Source organism: Megalopta genalis, chromosome 1 (genome assembly GCF_051020955.1).
Source record: "Megalopta genalis isolate 19385.01 chromosome 1, iyMegGena1_principal, whole genome shotgun sequence".
NCBI classification, from domain to species: domain Eukaryota; kingdom Metazoa; phylum Arthropoda; class Insecta; order Hymenoptera; family Halictidae; genus Megalopta; species Megalopta genalis.
Genome location: NC_135013.1, coordinates 42,753,256 through 42,771,062, shown reverse-complemented (window position 1 = coordinate 42,771,062; position 17,807 = coordinate 42,753,256). Strand labels below are relative to the sequence as shown.

Genomic DNA, 17,807 nt, shown 5'->3' with positions numbered 1-17,807 from the left:
CTTATAGTTAGCACAAAAATATACATATTGATTACAACATTTATAGCCAGAGTGCGAACCTTTATGCAAAACCTTTATTCTTCGCACCTGTGCAAAAAAGAACAGCGACTTAGAAATTTCGTTTCTTCTAGAATCATTCTAGTAGTTCCAAAGTAATGCATCAATATTATCAACATTAAACCTACCAAGCAGTAATACTAACTGGCATGTACTGCTTCACAAAAGTGAGAAGACCGAATTTATTTAGAATTTGTAAAGTTTTTATTATAAAACTTGCTCCAATAATATAACTTATTCAAGCGTTTTCCACGAAAGAGTCTCGGAACTTTGCAGAATTGCAAAATAAGAAAGCGGTCACTTTGACCGCGGTAGGTTTAGTGTTAAATACTTTTAGTCCCTCTACTGATTCAAATTAGAGATAGTCACTTCTATGATGAGTGCATAAAATCCGCAGTCTAATTACAACAGTTATGGTGTAATGAAATAAAGTGCTCACGTTCCAATGGAAATTACGTCGAAGAAATGTGCTGTTTTGGAGAAATTTGAATGAGCAAGAAATTACAGTCAAATGTTCCTGGAATTTCGGAAACGCCTCTTGTATCTTCGAAACATTTGTAATCGTTCATATGACTACGACCAGTACTATGTATTTCATTTTGCATTCATTTCGTATTAATGTTACGGGTACATAAGATCGCAGTGTAGCCATAAATGCAATACGTACGCAGAGTTTGTTATAATGGGAAGCAGTATACCTTGAGGTTGGTTCAAGATAGTGAAAGATTGTATGGTACAGCAAAATCTATTTATTTACGATTCCACACGATGATGCATGAAAAAATACGAACCCATACATTTTTGTTAAAACTACATAAAACTGCGGCTTTATTTTTTGAAACAGTCTACATTGAAATGTGTCGGAGGAAAATATTTAAAGAACGAATAATAATATTTGTAACTTAGTAGGAATTTTTGATTATTTATTTTTGTGTGGAAGTATCTTACATTTATTAATTCTGTTATGACAAATGATAAAATACAATTAGGTATTACTTATTAGATGATTACTGTATATGATGGCAGAATGTTAAAATATTTTTAGTACAGCATTCTTTCTTCCACTTTGTATTGAAAAATTGGTATGATTAATAACTGTTATATATTTATATGCAGAGGTAATAAATTTAATTCGTTAATTATTATTTAAAACATTTTTAATTACGCGTTAATTTGTTTTCTTGTTGGTTGTTCTTGCTGTGGCTACATCGTTGTTTCTGCTTTAAAGATGATATTGGAAAATAACGCGTATAAACAGATATTCGTAATGCGATTTTCGTGTTGTGGTCGACAATTTAATATTACGAAAAATATGGGACGCTCTCCTTGAACTCCCATCTAAAAAGTAAGTTCCTCCGTAAAAGGAATTTTTCCGAATGGCGAAGTAATGAGTTGGTAACTTGTATCGTGACACGGTCGTAAGCACAGTGGATCGATACGCGAAAAAACGTATCGCATAGTGAAAGACGGTCAGTTTCAGAATTTTTCTTTTAAAAATGTACAATTTCATAAAGTAATGTTCTCTCCAATAGAGATTACTAGACTGCGGATTTTATGCATTTATGACAAAAATGCATAGCTGCAATACGAAACAGTAGAAAGTTTGAAAGAACAGAAAAGTGTCAATACATTATTTTCGTTCGATTAAAATGATTAGAAATTTTGTAATAAATTTTGTAATAGATACGGACAATTTTTATTTTGCATAAAGATGCATTTGTCCATGCAACTTTGATCCAACTATTACTTCCTCTAATCTGTAACAAATTTTCGAAGAAACAAATCTGACATAGAAATCTTCATGTCTTGAAAAACTAAAAATTTTACTCTCCTATTTTTTGTTTATACAGGATTAATAAAGCGTCGTATGAACTAGTCAACACAAAATATTTTCACAGGGGGCACGACGAATACAGTTGACACCAAATTATTACATCTACATATGTACACTCTCAATGCCGATATATTATTTGACATAACCCCAAGGCATAATAATTTTGATCTATGAGGTATCATTCGAGAACTGTAAATTAATTTTGAAACTTGTTTCTACATGATTGTGAATACAAAACTAACGTCATATGATTCCCTGATGACGGAAGCTCTCGTGTATGCATAAAATATTTACATGTAGTTCCGAACTTCGTGAAGTTTGTGTGTGCGATTTAAAACTTCTTTGTTCATATAAAAACATGCCACCGTTTCAGTCCAGCCCAATAGTATAATTACTAGACTGCGAATTTTATGCATTTATTGCAAAAAATTATAAAGGAAATACCGAATAATGAAAACATAAGAAGAATTTAAGAGTATTGTTACATTATTTTCAATTGATTAAATTATTAAACAAAGAAATACATTGTTATTCAATTTTTGTTTTATAGAATTACTCAACAAAATATTATATATATATTATATATATATATTACAATATCGTATATGTAATATAATAATATATTTCGTTCGCTGTATCATTTAATTAACTCTACAATTGACGATGCTTACGAGCATTCTAAGTTTTATTTAGAAATTACTTAGAACATAATTTTAAAGATATTCCTTGAAAATCTAATGGTGTTTCTGTTATTGAAAATTGAGTAATTTCAATGGGCGATTTAAAAACTCGGGGTAAAAATGATCCGTTAATCGTAGTCTGAGGGTTAATCGATTAGTTTAATTTGTGTAGTGTTCAACATAAATCACTGGAACTCTTCTTCCAACAAAATCTTGACAATATTTAATTCACACACACACACACACACAAGACTCCTGAATAGTAGCATCTTGAATGACCGTATCATAAATTTTCAATTTCAATATACTAGTAATCTATTCGGGATTATGACGCGACAAATAATTAATAATGGAAAGAATACAATTAATAACGTATAGAAATTCACTGTACCTACAAACTCGCATCGTATGCGGAAAGATATTTGGACACACGAGTCAACGAAAACAGTATTCCCGTGGTATTATATTCTGTTGCACGAGCGCGATTTCAATGATTTCAATCATTTAAATGAACGATACTCTATTTCTGTTAACGAATCTAAATACTAGAAAGGTGTGGATAATCGAATTTATCGGAAAATCGAAAGGTCGGCGCGGGTCAGGAAATGTCGGGCGTGGTCGTTTCAAGCTTCTGAACATTTTAGTGCTATCGTGCCATGATTATATATACGATCACGGATAAACCGTAATTAAAACTAGTCACGTTCGTAGTTTATTATATGCGTGCGTGCGAGCATACGTAGAGAAATGCAAGAAATTGCTTGCAACACTGTGCATCGTCGGTTTTGCGTTTCGATATGCAGTAGACGATGATGTTATCAATAAATATCGATATCTATCAATAGTAACGAAATGTTTTTGATATTTCGACGTATCGACAGCATCGATAAGATATCCTTCGGACGAATAGAAGAGACCAGGATGGGACGTAATTGTAATTTATTTTTGTTTGATTTCATTGCAAGTTGGGTCACGTTAATTTACATTTTATAAGTCAAATAACTGAAGTCAAATGAAGTTAACAGTGTTCTGCATCCAATAAATCGTTATTCAAAGTATTCTCACAATAAACCTGCCTCTTTCCTTGATTGAAGAGTTCGTTCGAAATATTTTACGTCTAAACGAAATTATATGTCGATGCGTAAGCGTTCTTGGAATGAGTTTGTTTCGATATATCGAAGAAGCATCGATATAACGTTAAGATAGGTGCATCTCTATTCCAAAGTTGATTTTCTCTGTCACCATCAGTTTTTAATTTTAATTTTTAAGCAAGAAAGTGATATTTCCAGTTTCGAAAATTTGACGCGTCTTGACTGTAGAAAGTTACGCGAATAATTCTTACTCTTTTAAATAACGGTTATGAACGTGTAAACATTTCTAAAAATAATGTTCAAGTGGAGCGATACGTCATTGATGTCGCGATACTTGTTTAACGTTCTCATTTTTGTGCAAGTAAGTTCTCATTTCTTTCAAAAATTTCTAATAGAAATATACATACTTATTCAATGTATAGTAAAAGACCTTCAAATTATTTACAAAATGCTCGAATAGACTACGTATACATTTTAGCAGCGAATATTAGAGATGTAAGAGTATATACTACTTTAATTATTTATGTAACATTAAATAATATCTTCCACATTATTTTAAAGTCCTACTACTCACATCAGTGTTTAGCATTATTTTATTTGATCCTTTTTTCTATACTTATCCGCTTATAGCCGCTAATTTGTCAAATCGATTAAGTCCATAAAACAAAAACTAGGGAAAACTGATATAATTTTAAGATTATATATTTTATAATATTCCTTTTTAAAATTCCCTTGAAAATATAAGATCAAACACTAATAGTTACTTAAGTAGACCACGGATTTTATACATTTATGGCAAAAGTCAGTGACTGAAATATAAAATTCTGGAGACCTAAGAAGAATTCAATAATTTGATCACGCTGTTTTTAACTTATCAAAATTACTAAAAGAAATAATTTATTTTTATTTTATTTCTGTTTCTTACAATTTCCTTTAAAAATTTCTATTTTGCATGAAGATCCGCAATCTATTGACAAGTATAACTGACTGTCAGCAAATTTGCTGAATTTAAATTTAATGTTTGTAACTCTTTGGTCAAAATGGACCCGCCATCGGATGATCAATAATAAAAATGGTAAAGATCGAAGTTGAGCTTTTCGAATGTCACAAGATTTGCGTGTTTCATTGAATAAAGCTTGGGTACAACAGCAATTTAAACGTTGCTCGCGATTGAAAATACACATTACCTATAGAACAAACTGTTCATACGACTGCTTAAGTGTTTCTTATGCACGAATATCTCGAGGGTACTCCATTCAGTCCATGTTATGAATGGCTTACCTATAATGCAACCGTGTGCCCAAGTTTTCTGTGAATGCGAGCACACATCATTGGCCAGGTTTCCCGAAGGAGTTCGAATCGACGGCGAACCCAAATGGCAACTCCATTGAGCATATACATCAAAGTTTATGGTCTCGTAGCTTTGATTGATAGTTTCTTTCAATACGGTTAGCATCAGTTGCAGTTTTTAGCACGTTCCATTTCGAAAATCTTGTTAGTTTAAACTATAACTACGAAATGTAAACGTTACTTTACAGGAAAACCCAGTATGTTTTAGAATTAGAGGATATTCGCATGTGTTGCAATAAAGAAATGTGGATTGTATTATACGAGAAAGTGATGTATAATGCAATTATTATAATAAAATTGTATTGGAAAGGCTGGTGTCACAATTATATGGAAAGTACATGTATTTATTAGCCTGTGTGACAGAGATGTATTAATTCAATTATGTACATTGGAATTCGATTACGTAATTTAATCATGTAGTAATTCAACTATTTTATAATTCAGTTACATAACTCAACCCTTTCTACTGCTAATTATTTTAATCACGATTGTAATTACAATGGAATGCACAATTGAAATACAATGTAAGTGAAGTACAGTCCGTCAAATTACAGCCAAGAACTTGAGAAGTGAGATACATTTTTATGCTTTTCTTTCGTATACTCATTATTGTCTCTTCTGTGTATCTTCTTGTCTTGTTATACATTAATTTATTATTTTCTAGTTCATAATTTTAGTTTAATTACATCATAATTCGTAGTTAATGTAATTTAATTACTTAACGTTACGAATAACAATTACGAATTACACTGTAATTTAATCCAATGAAAATCTGAATTACGAATTACAATGTATTATAGTTGAATTATAACTTCTTGAGTCATTCATTTGTAATTTTACACAACTCTGCCGTGTAGACACTGTGTTCCAGATGTAATTGGCATTTTAAAAATTTTAATGTTCAGAGTCGTTCTTTGTATAAGACACTCCAGTTCATGTTTAAATGTAGTAAATTCCATTACACCAGTTAATTGCACGGATATCAGATTGATTTTAATTGCAATTTTTTCAAAATCAATGTCGCCAACGCAATTTCGTTAGCCTGAATTTTTGTCTTTATTTTTTACCACTCCCTGATCTCGTCTATATTATCAATTTCGATCTACAGTGCAATTCATATTTAAATTGTATTATATAAATTAATTCATTACTTTTTAATTTACTTAAATTTTCATACATAACTTTCAATTGTATTATAAATTTATTCAAAATTTTCTTATTTTAGTAAGTAATCACCCCCAATTTGCAAACATTGTCTACAATTTTATATTATTTAATATAAAATTGTTTCAAGTTAAAATATTATTATAAACTAAATCTATAAAATTGATTTCTCTCTCTCGAATCTACTTTTTCTTTAAGCTCATCGTAGCTCAATTTCATATGAAGATTCGTTACAGAAATTTGTGTACCGTACTCAACATCATTTTCATATGACGAAATGACGTTCACTGACGTCGTTTATTCCCGACAATTTATCGTATGCTTCCAAAAACGTTTCAAATGCATTCACAGTTTTTGTTATGGTTATTGAATTTTGTTGGATGCAATCTATTTCGAAGAGTCCGGGAAAAGTGGTAATCATGTTGCCCATGGTTCGATGAATTCTGTATATCAGGTAAAACGATCCATCCAAATGTTTTCTTATGTTACAAAACCAATGCTGTTGCTATTGATATGTGCAATGTATTTTCTGCGAAGTTGTTATAATACTCGTTGCACTCACTGAATTTTCACAGATATAAGTGCACTCGCGTTGATAAGTAAATTAACACATTTTTAAGTGGAATGAATTTTCTAAAATTGATCCAAATGATTTGAATTTTTTTGAGGTGTTAGAGGGGCTAGTTTTCTTTAGAATGAGAATACAACAAATTTTTTAGATTTTATTTCGTCGAATATTTAAAAAATTCGTTTTGTAGGTCTAGATTACATGTTGAAAATTTCATTGAAAACGATATCCCCAATCCCGACCATCGGAATTCTACTCTCCCCAACCACTTTTCTCAAAAATATGCTTATTAGCGTTGCACTTCATTTGAATTACGGTTTAATATAATTTCGTCTCATCGAATGTCACAGGAGTTCTCGAATTTTCAAGGGTCCAAATTAAAGCTGGAATATCGCTCTTTAGGATGGATTCATTTAGGATTGTAGGAAAATTCGAAATTATGTTGAATAAAAATGTTCACTTGATCGAAACTTCGAAGAGAAATGATTCGATTATTAGGGGATATTTTAGATCGATTCCAAAATACATGCAAAGATTAGATTCAGTTTCATATCTACTTTCTATCTTTTTTATATATTTAACAATGTGTCGTGAGATATTACAATACAATATTTTATCTTACCAATCATAATCGTTAGATTTAGTGCTAATTTTCATTTACTTCGAACAATGAAAAATTCTTTTAATTGAGAAATCGTTCAAAAATAAAACATGAACATGCAAGTACGCGAATTTTTGTAAATATAGAGTTCTTTACAAGGTGGAGTAATAGCCAAGTTACCAGAAAAAAATGGCAGAAAGTCATACAACAAAATGATACATTCATTATTTCTTAAGTAAATTTCTTAACTCAAATATGATATTAATGCTAATTAATTTTTGCGCAACGAAAAATTGTAGTCGTCCTATCAATGTATGAAATTTTGTGCCACCTGACTGAAATACCGACGTTGCTAAAAGTCGATGGTATCGCTGCGCGCACCCTATGATCGCCAAAGAACCATTGTTTGTTGATTAGAAAATTCGGCGAAGAAAATAACAGACCAAATTATAACGTCGGTACTGTGTTAAAAGTATGTCCTAGGATCTCGAAAAACGGAAACGAATCACTCATTCTGTTCTAATTCATCTTAAAGTTATTTTTACAGTAACAACTCTTGACTAAAAATGGAGATTTCTAAAATGGGCAATGTGATTTTTCGAGAAATTAGTTGCATGCGCATTATGTATGTAGTAAACTAATTCGGTAGAAGAGTTGACATAATTACATGGAAATGTTAATAAAATTGAAAATGACTTGTTTCTGTGGTCAGGTATAAAATAATAATTCTTTGTTATCTGAATGTTACCTAAAATTAAGATTAAAAATATCAGTTTTCTGCTGTGTGAAAATTATAAGCAAATTCAAATAGCATGACAACGTATGCACCACTTTAATATTTAATAGGAAAGAAAAATTTCTTTTCATATTTCCTTCCTGTATTAGAAATTTTATCATTTCTTTGACTTTGCTATAAACGAAAATACTTCCCACGCTAGATCTATCATTGTTTACCATAACAGTCGCTCGTTTTGTTCGATCGTGTACTTTTTATCAGATGCAATACTACAATAAATTCTCTCTAATTGACGCTCAGATTGTACACAAAGATGGATAATTTGGGACGAGGAGATGCGATTATTCGAGCCTTGCGTCCGTTTTTATAGCTGTTGACAATCGGTAAAACGAGCTGCAAGACTCGAATAATCGTATCTGCTTTTCCTAAATTGTCCAGTTTTGTGTACAATCTGAGCGACAATTAGGAAGAATTTACTGTATTTACACTCGTCATAATAGAAATTAACACGAAAATGACGGCGAAACACAGACCTATTATAATTCCGACATGCCCTCCTCGATGTCATGCAACATTCAATTAAAAATCATTTTTTTATACCTTTAACACTTAGGAGAAATAATTATATCTATATAATTTAAACCGGGATTACTGCATATATGCCGTGTACACGCATGCTTACGTCTCAGTATGAGAGACAGAATATGGAGAACAGGTTCGGAAATTTCGCAATTTCAATTTACTACCAGATTTAAATATTTATTGCACGATTGTGGTCGCACGATTCGAGAATATTCGATGACCGTGTGAATGTAATATAATTAAACAATTATGTAACAACATGTCGTGATTCATTTTTTAAATACTCGATGTACATACATTCTGGCGTGAATTCCTGTTGTGAACGATAAATTGTATTTGGTCGTGGAAATGCGGGAATCGAAGAATTAAAAAGGGACAACAATTCATTCTGATCGTAAATTTCGCATACAATTTATTTATTAGTGGATGTCCTCTTTAACGTTATTTCTGGGTCGCAGCTATTTTTCAACTCCAATAATTCTGAAAGACAAACCGAGCAACGTAGAATGTAGGACAATTTCCTAAGAAGCGAAACGATTGTATACTTATTGCTTCGTGGCCTGTTTCTTCTGCAAATGAATTTACATCACAGGGCTCGTATAGTTTGTATAATGTTGCACATAATTCATCATTACCAAGCTTGCGTAATACGTATAATATTCGTAAAAATATGACCAATAAAATAATTCATATTTTAATATATAAATATTTATATATTATTCAATATGTTATTTATATATTGAAAATATATGAAAATATATTTGTTTTGAAGTAAATTATAATTTAATATATGAATTGTATGTTCTAAAATAAATTATAATTTAATATATGAATATGTTTATACTTTAAAGTAATTTATAATTTTATATATGAATATTTATATATTTTAAAATAAATTATAATTTAATATATGATTCTTTATATATTTTAACATGAATTATTTTTGCTTTTTAAATGACGTATTTTTCCATTCAATTTCAATTAATTTTAGAATTCAATAATGCAAAGTGTCGAAAGTAACACTTGCAATGTGGTATATCAGTCCTTAGACGATTACTTTAATAATATATTATGTAATAAAATGCAAAATTATTTAATTTAACATCTATTTGTTGTGAAATAATTTATCGAGTACATTTGAAATACATACAACATCGATCCTTATTCGAAGTTCCTAGTCATTTATTTTACGTTAAAATTGAATATATTTTAAAATCTCACTGTACACTTGAATGAACACATTTTATACATTTACAAACAATAAAATGATTAAGATGACAGACTTGTATATCAATCTCACGCTTACAGCCTAATTTAGCTTCTGTAATACTGCAACAATTTTTACTGTAAGAATTTCATATGTTTACAATTAATAAAAAGATCGAGGATCGCAGATTTTGGTAGAACACCCTATAGATAAGTGTTTGTATGGGTCGGTGACGTGGTCGATAAATAAGGGAATGAATTTCCAAACGTGGGCAGTCACTTACGAAGTTAAGGCGACCACCCATGGTACTTGTATGGGGGTGAAATTGAACCCTGAAGTGGCCAGCAGAGGTAAAGGGCCCAAGGGAATCATGCGAGCTCAACCGACTCATTGACTGTCGCGTTGGATCTAGAGGTTTACGATGCCACAGTCGCTACTCGGCTGAAGGTCCGAAACTAGACACTGAGATATACGTGAAAATTCTGGAGTAATTAATTAACATCTGGATCTCTAATTCTAATATATTAATCCATTATTGTCTGTATATTACACACAGATCTTGAACCGAGAATTAATCCTTTTGTATGAATGTAATTCTTTGGTAAATCATATTCACTTTTTTTACGCTCCTTTCACATTTTTGCAATTCTTTTGCAAATTAAATTTACTTATTTATAATTATTTGTAAACAAATTCATATTATATTTACAAATTACATACTGTTGTATAAATAATTTTAGATGATCAATGAAAATTAATTATTTGTAATGGAACTTTATTCCATTCAATCATCACAATTCAATCATTATTTAAGTATATAAATTCATATTAAATTTGAACATTGAATAAAAGACTGCCAATTTTTATCTGTGAAAGGGCTATCTTGTCTGGCAAAGATGAATTTAATTTGCAAAAGTTAAAATGGAATATGCGGAAAAGTTCATTTTATTTGCAAAAAGGTGTATATTTTCTACGAAAGGATTCGTTTAATTATAGCACGATTAAATTATAGTGTTGTTATAATTTAATTATATTTACTTACTATAACTCAATTATATTCAAGTGCACTATTTAATTGTAATTTTTATTTATTTCAGGCATTGGGTTTGGTGGCTGCAACATACTCTCAACACACCCAAAAAGGTAAGGGATCAGTTCAGTGATGATTTCGATTATAAATTCTGGAAGGGTTTAACTTAAATGTGTGCCAAGTATGTTTTGTAAATTATCAATCGCAATCAGTATGCCTTCTCTGTGCCCTTTCAATCTATTTTCATAAATATTTGAGGTCTAAAAATTATACTCGCTATAAAAATTCGCAATAAAAATTTCAACCTTTACTTGAATAAATGGAAATGAGTAACCTTCACGTTGGCAAATTGAGACATAACAAAGCCTGTTAATCAACCATGCTCTAGGCGACTAAGTATTAAGAAGCGAATAATATGTATAAATAGCTTAAAAGATAGTAACAATTATCAGGACATTTTTATAAAATGCTATTAGAGTTAAAAATTGATGTTACTATTATTATTATACATATATTTATTGTATTTAGGATCACAGGTGTGTGATCTTAATATGTGCACATAGGGAATATTTAACTTATTTCATAATGATGTATAAGATTTGAAAGAAGAGCAGGAATTTTCACAGAATCTAGAAAAAATTTACAGATTGAATTAAGGGAGAAAAAAGAACTCGAAATTAATTATTTTTAATTTAAACAATACGGTTGTCTTAAAAATGAAAACTTGTCTCAGATCGTTTGATATATACATAATATAATACAATTAATGCATCAATATACTTACGGAGACAATTGAATCATTGAATGGGTGATTATATCATGCAACAATTTCAATTTCACATAAAACAAAAATCATGATTATTTGCTGGAATCATATTCATATACAATTTATATATATATATATATATATATATATATATATATATTTATTTATTTATTTATTTATTTATTTATTTATATACTCTATCTACAAATTATATTATAGTACATTGTATTATACTTTGTACGAGCTTTAACATCTTTTAATAAATTTTGATTTGCATTCGGGACATTTAGCTTCAGCAGTGTTATCCTATGAAATCGTAACATCCTGTTAGTTTGGCCTAAATGTTCCTTGTGCCCCTTAATTGGCAGAATTTGGTAACGCAGCGGATTTCCCTCCAGTTCTAAATTCTGGTATCGCTTTTGGGATCGTTAGAAACTAATTCCTGTCTAACCGGTTCGAGATTTATGAGAGTCATCGTCTTTGGTTTTGTTAGACAAATATAAAACGCTCATTACCGTTTCGAGCACACATAGCTGAAAACACACTTAAGTGATTGGCAGATAGTGGAGTAAATATTAGGTTCAATGGAACCAGCTCCGATGACCTTGACCTTGAAATATATTGTCAAGATCATCGTTTTGAACAGCAAATCTTAGGTTACAAGTACACTTTACTTTCGGGCAAACTGTTATCGAATGGCAGATTTAAAAGAAATAGTATAATTGATGTTGGTTGTGGAAAAAGTTGTTCAGAATGATGTTTTTGACAACATATTTCAGGGTCAAGGTTATTGGGGTTGGGTCGATATTTACCATAAATAATGCGTATGTATTATATATTTATATTTTTCTATAAGTTTTATATGTTTGTATCATTTTTACTCGTTACCATTAATCTTCAAGTCATTTTTCGTTCTCTTCATATTCTTCTAATGAAAATTACTTTAAGTAATTGATTCAAACATTATACATATACAAATATGAATTATATTATATTAATAATTTTTTGTATGTTCGTGTCAATTACTTGAAGTAATTTTTCATTAGAAAAACATGGGAAGAATGAAAAATTACTTAAAATTACTTAAAGATTAAAAATATAACAAATATATATATGTATGTATGTTTGCATATATATATGTAATATATTCAAGAACTTTTGAGAATGTTTTAAAGCTAAAGAATATAAAAAGAATTACATGAATTTAGACAACCTAGTATAAAAATGTCATCAGTAAGAATAAGATTGCTAACGGAGGGTCACGTATATAACAGTAAAATTAATCTAATAAAATGTAATTGATACCTTTTTCCACTATCGATTGACTGAATTTTATCTTCGACTATATGCGTCACATATATATATCGCCTATTAGATTATTCTCTTCACTTACAGACGTAACGTGATTAATGTTAATCATTCTTGTGTCGCCCTATTTCTGGTCTCTTCGTTATATGTAGAGAAACTAATTTCTCGTGCGTATATGTTTAATATAATCAGCTTACGAAAACCGTAGTGCTGCTAACAGAAGCAACATACAATTGATTACGCATACCATATGCACTCGTTTTTTCAAATCCTCGTAGTGCACAATTATTATGTAGTATTTTGTGAAATTTTATAAGTCATTAATTGAAGTCGTTCATTCTCAATCTTGGATATTATGATTACAATTAAGAATATACTGATGATTAGAATGCGGATATTGGTGCAAAATACAAAGATTGTGCATCGATCGAAAGAAGCAGAAACTGTATTGATATTTTTTACTTCTCCTAATAATTTTAATAGTTTATAAATAACATAATTGAGTTCGTGTTCAACTATTCGTTGTTTATATAAATGCGTAAACACCGCTGCCTAGTAATCATTTTTTCATAATAAATGGAATATGTAAACACGATCAAATATTAGGAAGTATGAATAATATTCAATAGCATATATTAACAGTAAATAGTTTTGTAGAAGGAAGAAAAAAATTCGTCAGGATGCTTATCATTAACGAGTTGGTGAAAGCAGAAACTGGATAAATGAAGGTTGTTGAGCCCAATTAGGTTTCCGAAATTTGACATTGAAATATCAATTTTAACAGTCTGGGAGAATGATAATGGATTATGATAATATGAAAGAGGCATGTAAAATTCGGATGCGGAAGATAAAAAGAAATGTAGAACATGTATTAAATGGTGACTAATAGATTGCATTTATGCCGAAATTGACTAGGAGAAATACGATACATATAAGAAATACAGTAGAAACGTTTAAGAATGTTTTTACATTCTCCTTAATGTATTAAAATTATCAACCCTTCTTATTCGAAGTCAATTTAGCTCAAGATCCAAAATAGTTTTTTTTATCTGCAACCTATTTCCATTACATAAGACCTGTTATTAGTGCATTTTATGCACATGAAATTGAGTCTTGTGACTCATATAACAGTCATAGTTTTAATAGTTTTTTTTAATATAATCACATTTGATAACGTAGAAATTATTTTGGAATGTGATATAATAATTTTTAATAGTGCCTCAGAGCCACCACTCGAATGCAAAGGATTAAAAGACGAAATACATTTTTGTTTGCCTTGTGTTTCTTATCATTGATTAAGAACATTTTTATTTCTTATTAAAGTCAACAGTTTAGTAAAAAATGTTCAATAACAAAAATACAAAAAGTATTATGGAAGAAAAATATGTTGGAAAGGTCATAACTAGACTGCGGTTTTCATGCATTTATGACAAAAGTGAGAAGATAGTTTAAAATAATGTAGTAATTGAAAGCATTTTAATACGCCAATGTATTATTTTTAACCTATTAAGATAATTAAACGAAGAACGAAGTTGCTAATTGGTTTCTATTACTCACAATTGCTGCAGATAATTTTTATTTTGCATACGAATTCGCAGTCTAATCACAACTTGCAGCATGCAATAGTATTTATCTAAAAACAAGTATAAAGCTCAGAAAGCGTTGTGACTTAATTATAATGAGAAAATTGCGTGGCAAAAATCATCAACGATTGCAAAAATGATGGAAGAATGAAAAGAAAAAGCACATTTCAATGTCAACATCGAAATAGCTGAAACTAATAAAATTATTGTTCCCGAGCGCCTGTTTATCCATAAAACATTGTACGCGATACGATTAGCTTACTTTCGTGGAAAGCTTTTATGTTCGCAATGTGAGCTTTCCGGGAACAAAATGAAATATTCATTGCTAGTGTGTGCTCCGTTCGATTTTTTCTGGCACACGCGAAATCAGTGGGAGATCAAGCAGAGCAACTTTTCAATTAATCGCTCTTAACGATCTAATTTATAGGTCCTTAGTTACCTTGGCAGCAAGTACGTCATAACTTCGCTACATGCAGACACATTGTGGAGACGTAGAAGGATATTGATTTCTTAGTTCTCGTAACTGAACCGTGCCTCGAGTCCAAATGTTACAATAAACTGATTTTTTAAATTATATTATCTCTTCGATTCTGTGCTGATTCTCGGATATTGGGAATTATGTACTTGTTCTCGGTGCTCGTGCATAAATTACCGGCATAATTCCATGTGCAAGCAAATTATCAAGGTTGTACCCCGATCAAAGTAAGCAACACGACAAAAACGAGAGCGGGCTAATTAGCATTAAGCCAGTAGTATAACATTTTCAGCCAGCTGAAAGGCTTCGTATCAAAATCTAGTGTAAAGCTGATGATTTTCATTCGTTGAAATAATAGAACAAATGATTGTTACCCTTGATTTTATGCAATTATAACAGAAGCTAATAGATAAAGCATGAAACAGTGAAGAGATTAAAATACTTTGACAATACTGTTACATTGTTTTCAATCTAATTATGCCTACTAATACTTTATGTGTTGGAAGTTTTAAATATAGTCGTTCCAAAATTGATCGAAAGATCAACGTTTGAGAATTTCTTTCAAAATTGTTCAAAAGCAATAACAATTTGATCCGTAATTTAACGAATGTAGTTACATTCGTTAAATACAAGTTATTTAGTAAACTATTATTATATATTAGTAACTATTATACTATATTAGTTACTATTATATGTTAGTAACTATTATTATTTATTTCTCTATTTCAGGTTAACTTTTACATTAACATTTTAATTCTGTGATAAAAGTTCATTGTTGACAGTTATTTTTATTTTATTGTACTTTATTTTATTTCTTAATAAATATTTTCAAGTAAAATATAAAAGTTCTTGTTATTCTTTAATTTAGTAAGCATTGTTTAAGGACTTGGAAGCAGGATAAATATAGCGAGGGAATCAAGTCGTGATTTTTATGTATGTACCTATTTTACATCGAAAAGAAAGTTTGACAAATGAAGGAACCATTATGTAAGTGCTTTAACTTTTTCAAAGTAGAATTTTGTTACAGGAAATGTTACTACTCAACTAGAACATTTTCACATTTCCAAAAAAGTACAAATTTTCTGTTTATGCATAAATATATGGAACAAAAGTCTCGCAGGATTTTTAACTTTTCCTTACAATAAAAAAGTTACAAGTCAAAAGATAACTGTGTTGCATCAGAATCAATTGAAAATTTAAATTGTTTCATTCGAACCCTGTCTAATATTATGTATTAACTGCTTTTTAAATTGTTATTTAAAAGAAAATGATTGAGCCTCCTTTATATGTATACAGCGAAATCATTGAAAATCCTATTAATAGGTTTTCAGTAAATAAAATGTTAAGAATAGAAACAAACTTTTATTTTATTTCAGCTCGTTGCATTTAGGATACACAATTTTTGTCTTGCATTAAGATCTGTGGTCTAATTATTACTATTGTTGTAACGTAAATTATTACTATTGTTGTTAGTGTTATTTAGTAATATCTTTCTATATTATTTCTGCAATAGAAAGATAATGCATTCAATGCCAGCATAGTAAATCGAAATTGCAGTTTTAAGACTTTCATGCGAATAGTTTTCAAACTGAGCGAGAACATTTGAATTGTGTCAAAGTATTACCACTACATATGTATTGCATGTGTTGCGCTACAGATTCTTCTGAAAATCTCTTCGCTGAAATATATTTGAATAAGGCATATCGAAAAATGCAAATCTGTTTTCACTTAAACTTTCCAATATCTTTCGAGTACTATGGTGTACGTGTTGCTCCGTGCAAAGGAATATTAAAGTTCCAATAGGAGGGTGAAAGAAATATGCACTAATACATACAGTCGCAGCATGCAACACAACGCTTTCATTGTCTCATAAAACATATCATTCTCGCACTCTAACAGAATGTTTCCTTTTCTTTTATTATTTTATTTCCTTGTTTCTTTTTTGTATTTTTTTGATCTCTTTGTTCCTTTTTTTTCTCTTGCAATTTAGATGTAAGTATTTGGATATGAAATATCTACAGATTAAAATTAGATTGATTTTGTAATTGATCTCGTAACTTATGCGACTATTCACATTATCGTAATTAGTTAGTATAATTAATTTACATGAGCAAAGTTATCATTCTAAAATAAATAAGTCATTAAAATGATTAAAACGAGAAATAATCCTGTGCTGGGTTTGTACAGTGGTGTCCATGATTATAAACACAAAGTAACTTTTACATTGTTTCTGATGTACAAACGAAAACTTAACGAAACATCATATTTGCATACTTCTATTTTCTATTATTTCTAATATAGAAATATGCAAATCTGATGTTTTGTTGAGTTTTCGTTTAAACGTAACTAAAAATGTACAAGTTATTTTGAGTCGATAATTATTCACACCACTGTATGTCTTAAAATTGATGCAGACAATTTTTAATTTGCATAAAGATCCGCAGTGTATTGATTATCCACATTACTTCACGAACTGCAACAACGTCACGATCACTGCAAAACTATTACAGAGTGATGTTGATGAGAAAAATCGGTGAATGGATATAACTCGAACAGCTCTAAAGAGAAATAACTTTGCATCCGTTGAAAAAAAGGAATCCACAGTTGTAAAGAAGAAGATCAAAGTCCGTTTGGCCTTTGCTAAAGAGTGCATAAGTTGAAGCATCAGTCGATGAGAAAAAGTTATTTGGTTAGATGAATGTAAAATTAATCGGTTTTCATCGGATAAAGTTTCTGATGTTGCAGAAGAAAAAACCGAACCCTTTTTCACGACAG

At 30.1% G+C, this 17,807-nt stretch overlaps 2 protein-coding genes across 3 annotated transcripts in view; both read left to right on the top strand.

Moving 5' to 3' along the window:
• Positions 1-17,807, top strand: part of Nca (neurocalcin homolog) — a 510,394-nt gene that overhangs the window by 204,339 nt on the left and 288,248 nt on the right. The gene's annotated exons all lie outside the window — the stretch shown is intronic.
• LOC117222608 (neuronal calcium sensor 2) overlaps positions 1-17,807 on the top strand; it is a 414,719-nt gene that overhangs the window by 132,202 nt on the left and 264,710 nt on the right. For both annotated transcript variants that reach the window (XM_033474847.2, XM_076528200.1), the window contains one exon: positions 10,968-11,013. The gene's annotated coding sequence lies outside the window, so the exon portion shown is untranslated. The remainder of the gene's footprint in view (positions 1-10,967; positions 11,014-17,807) is intronic.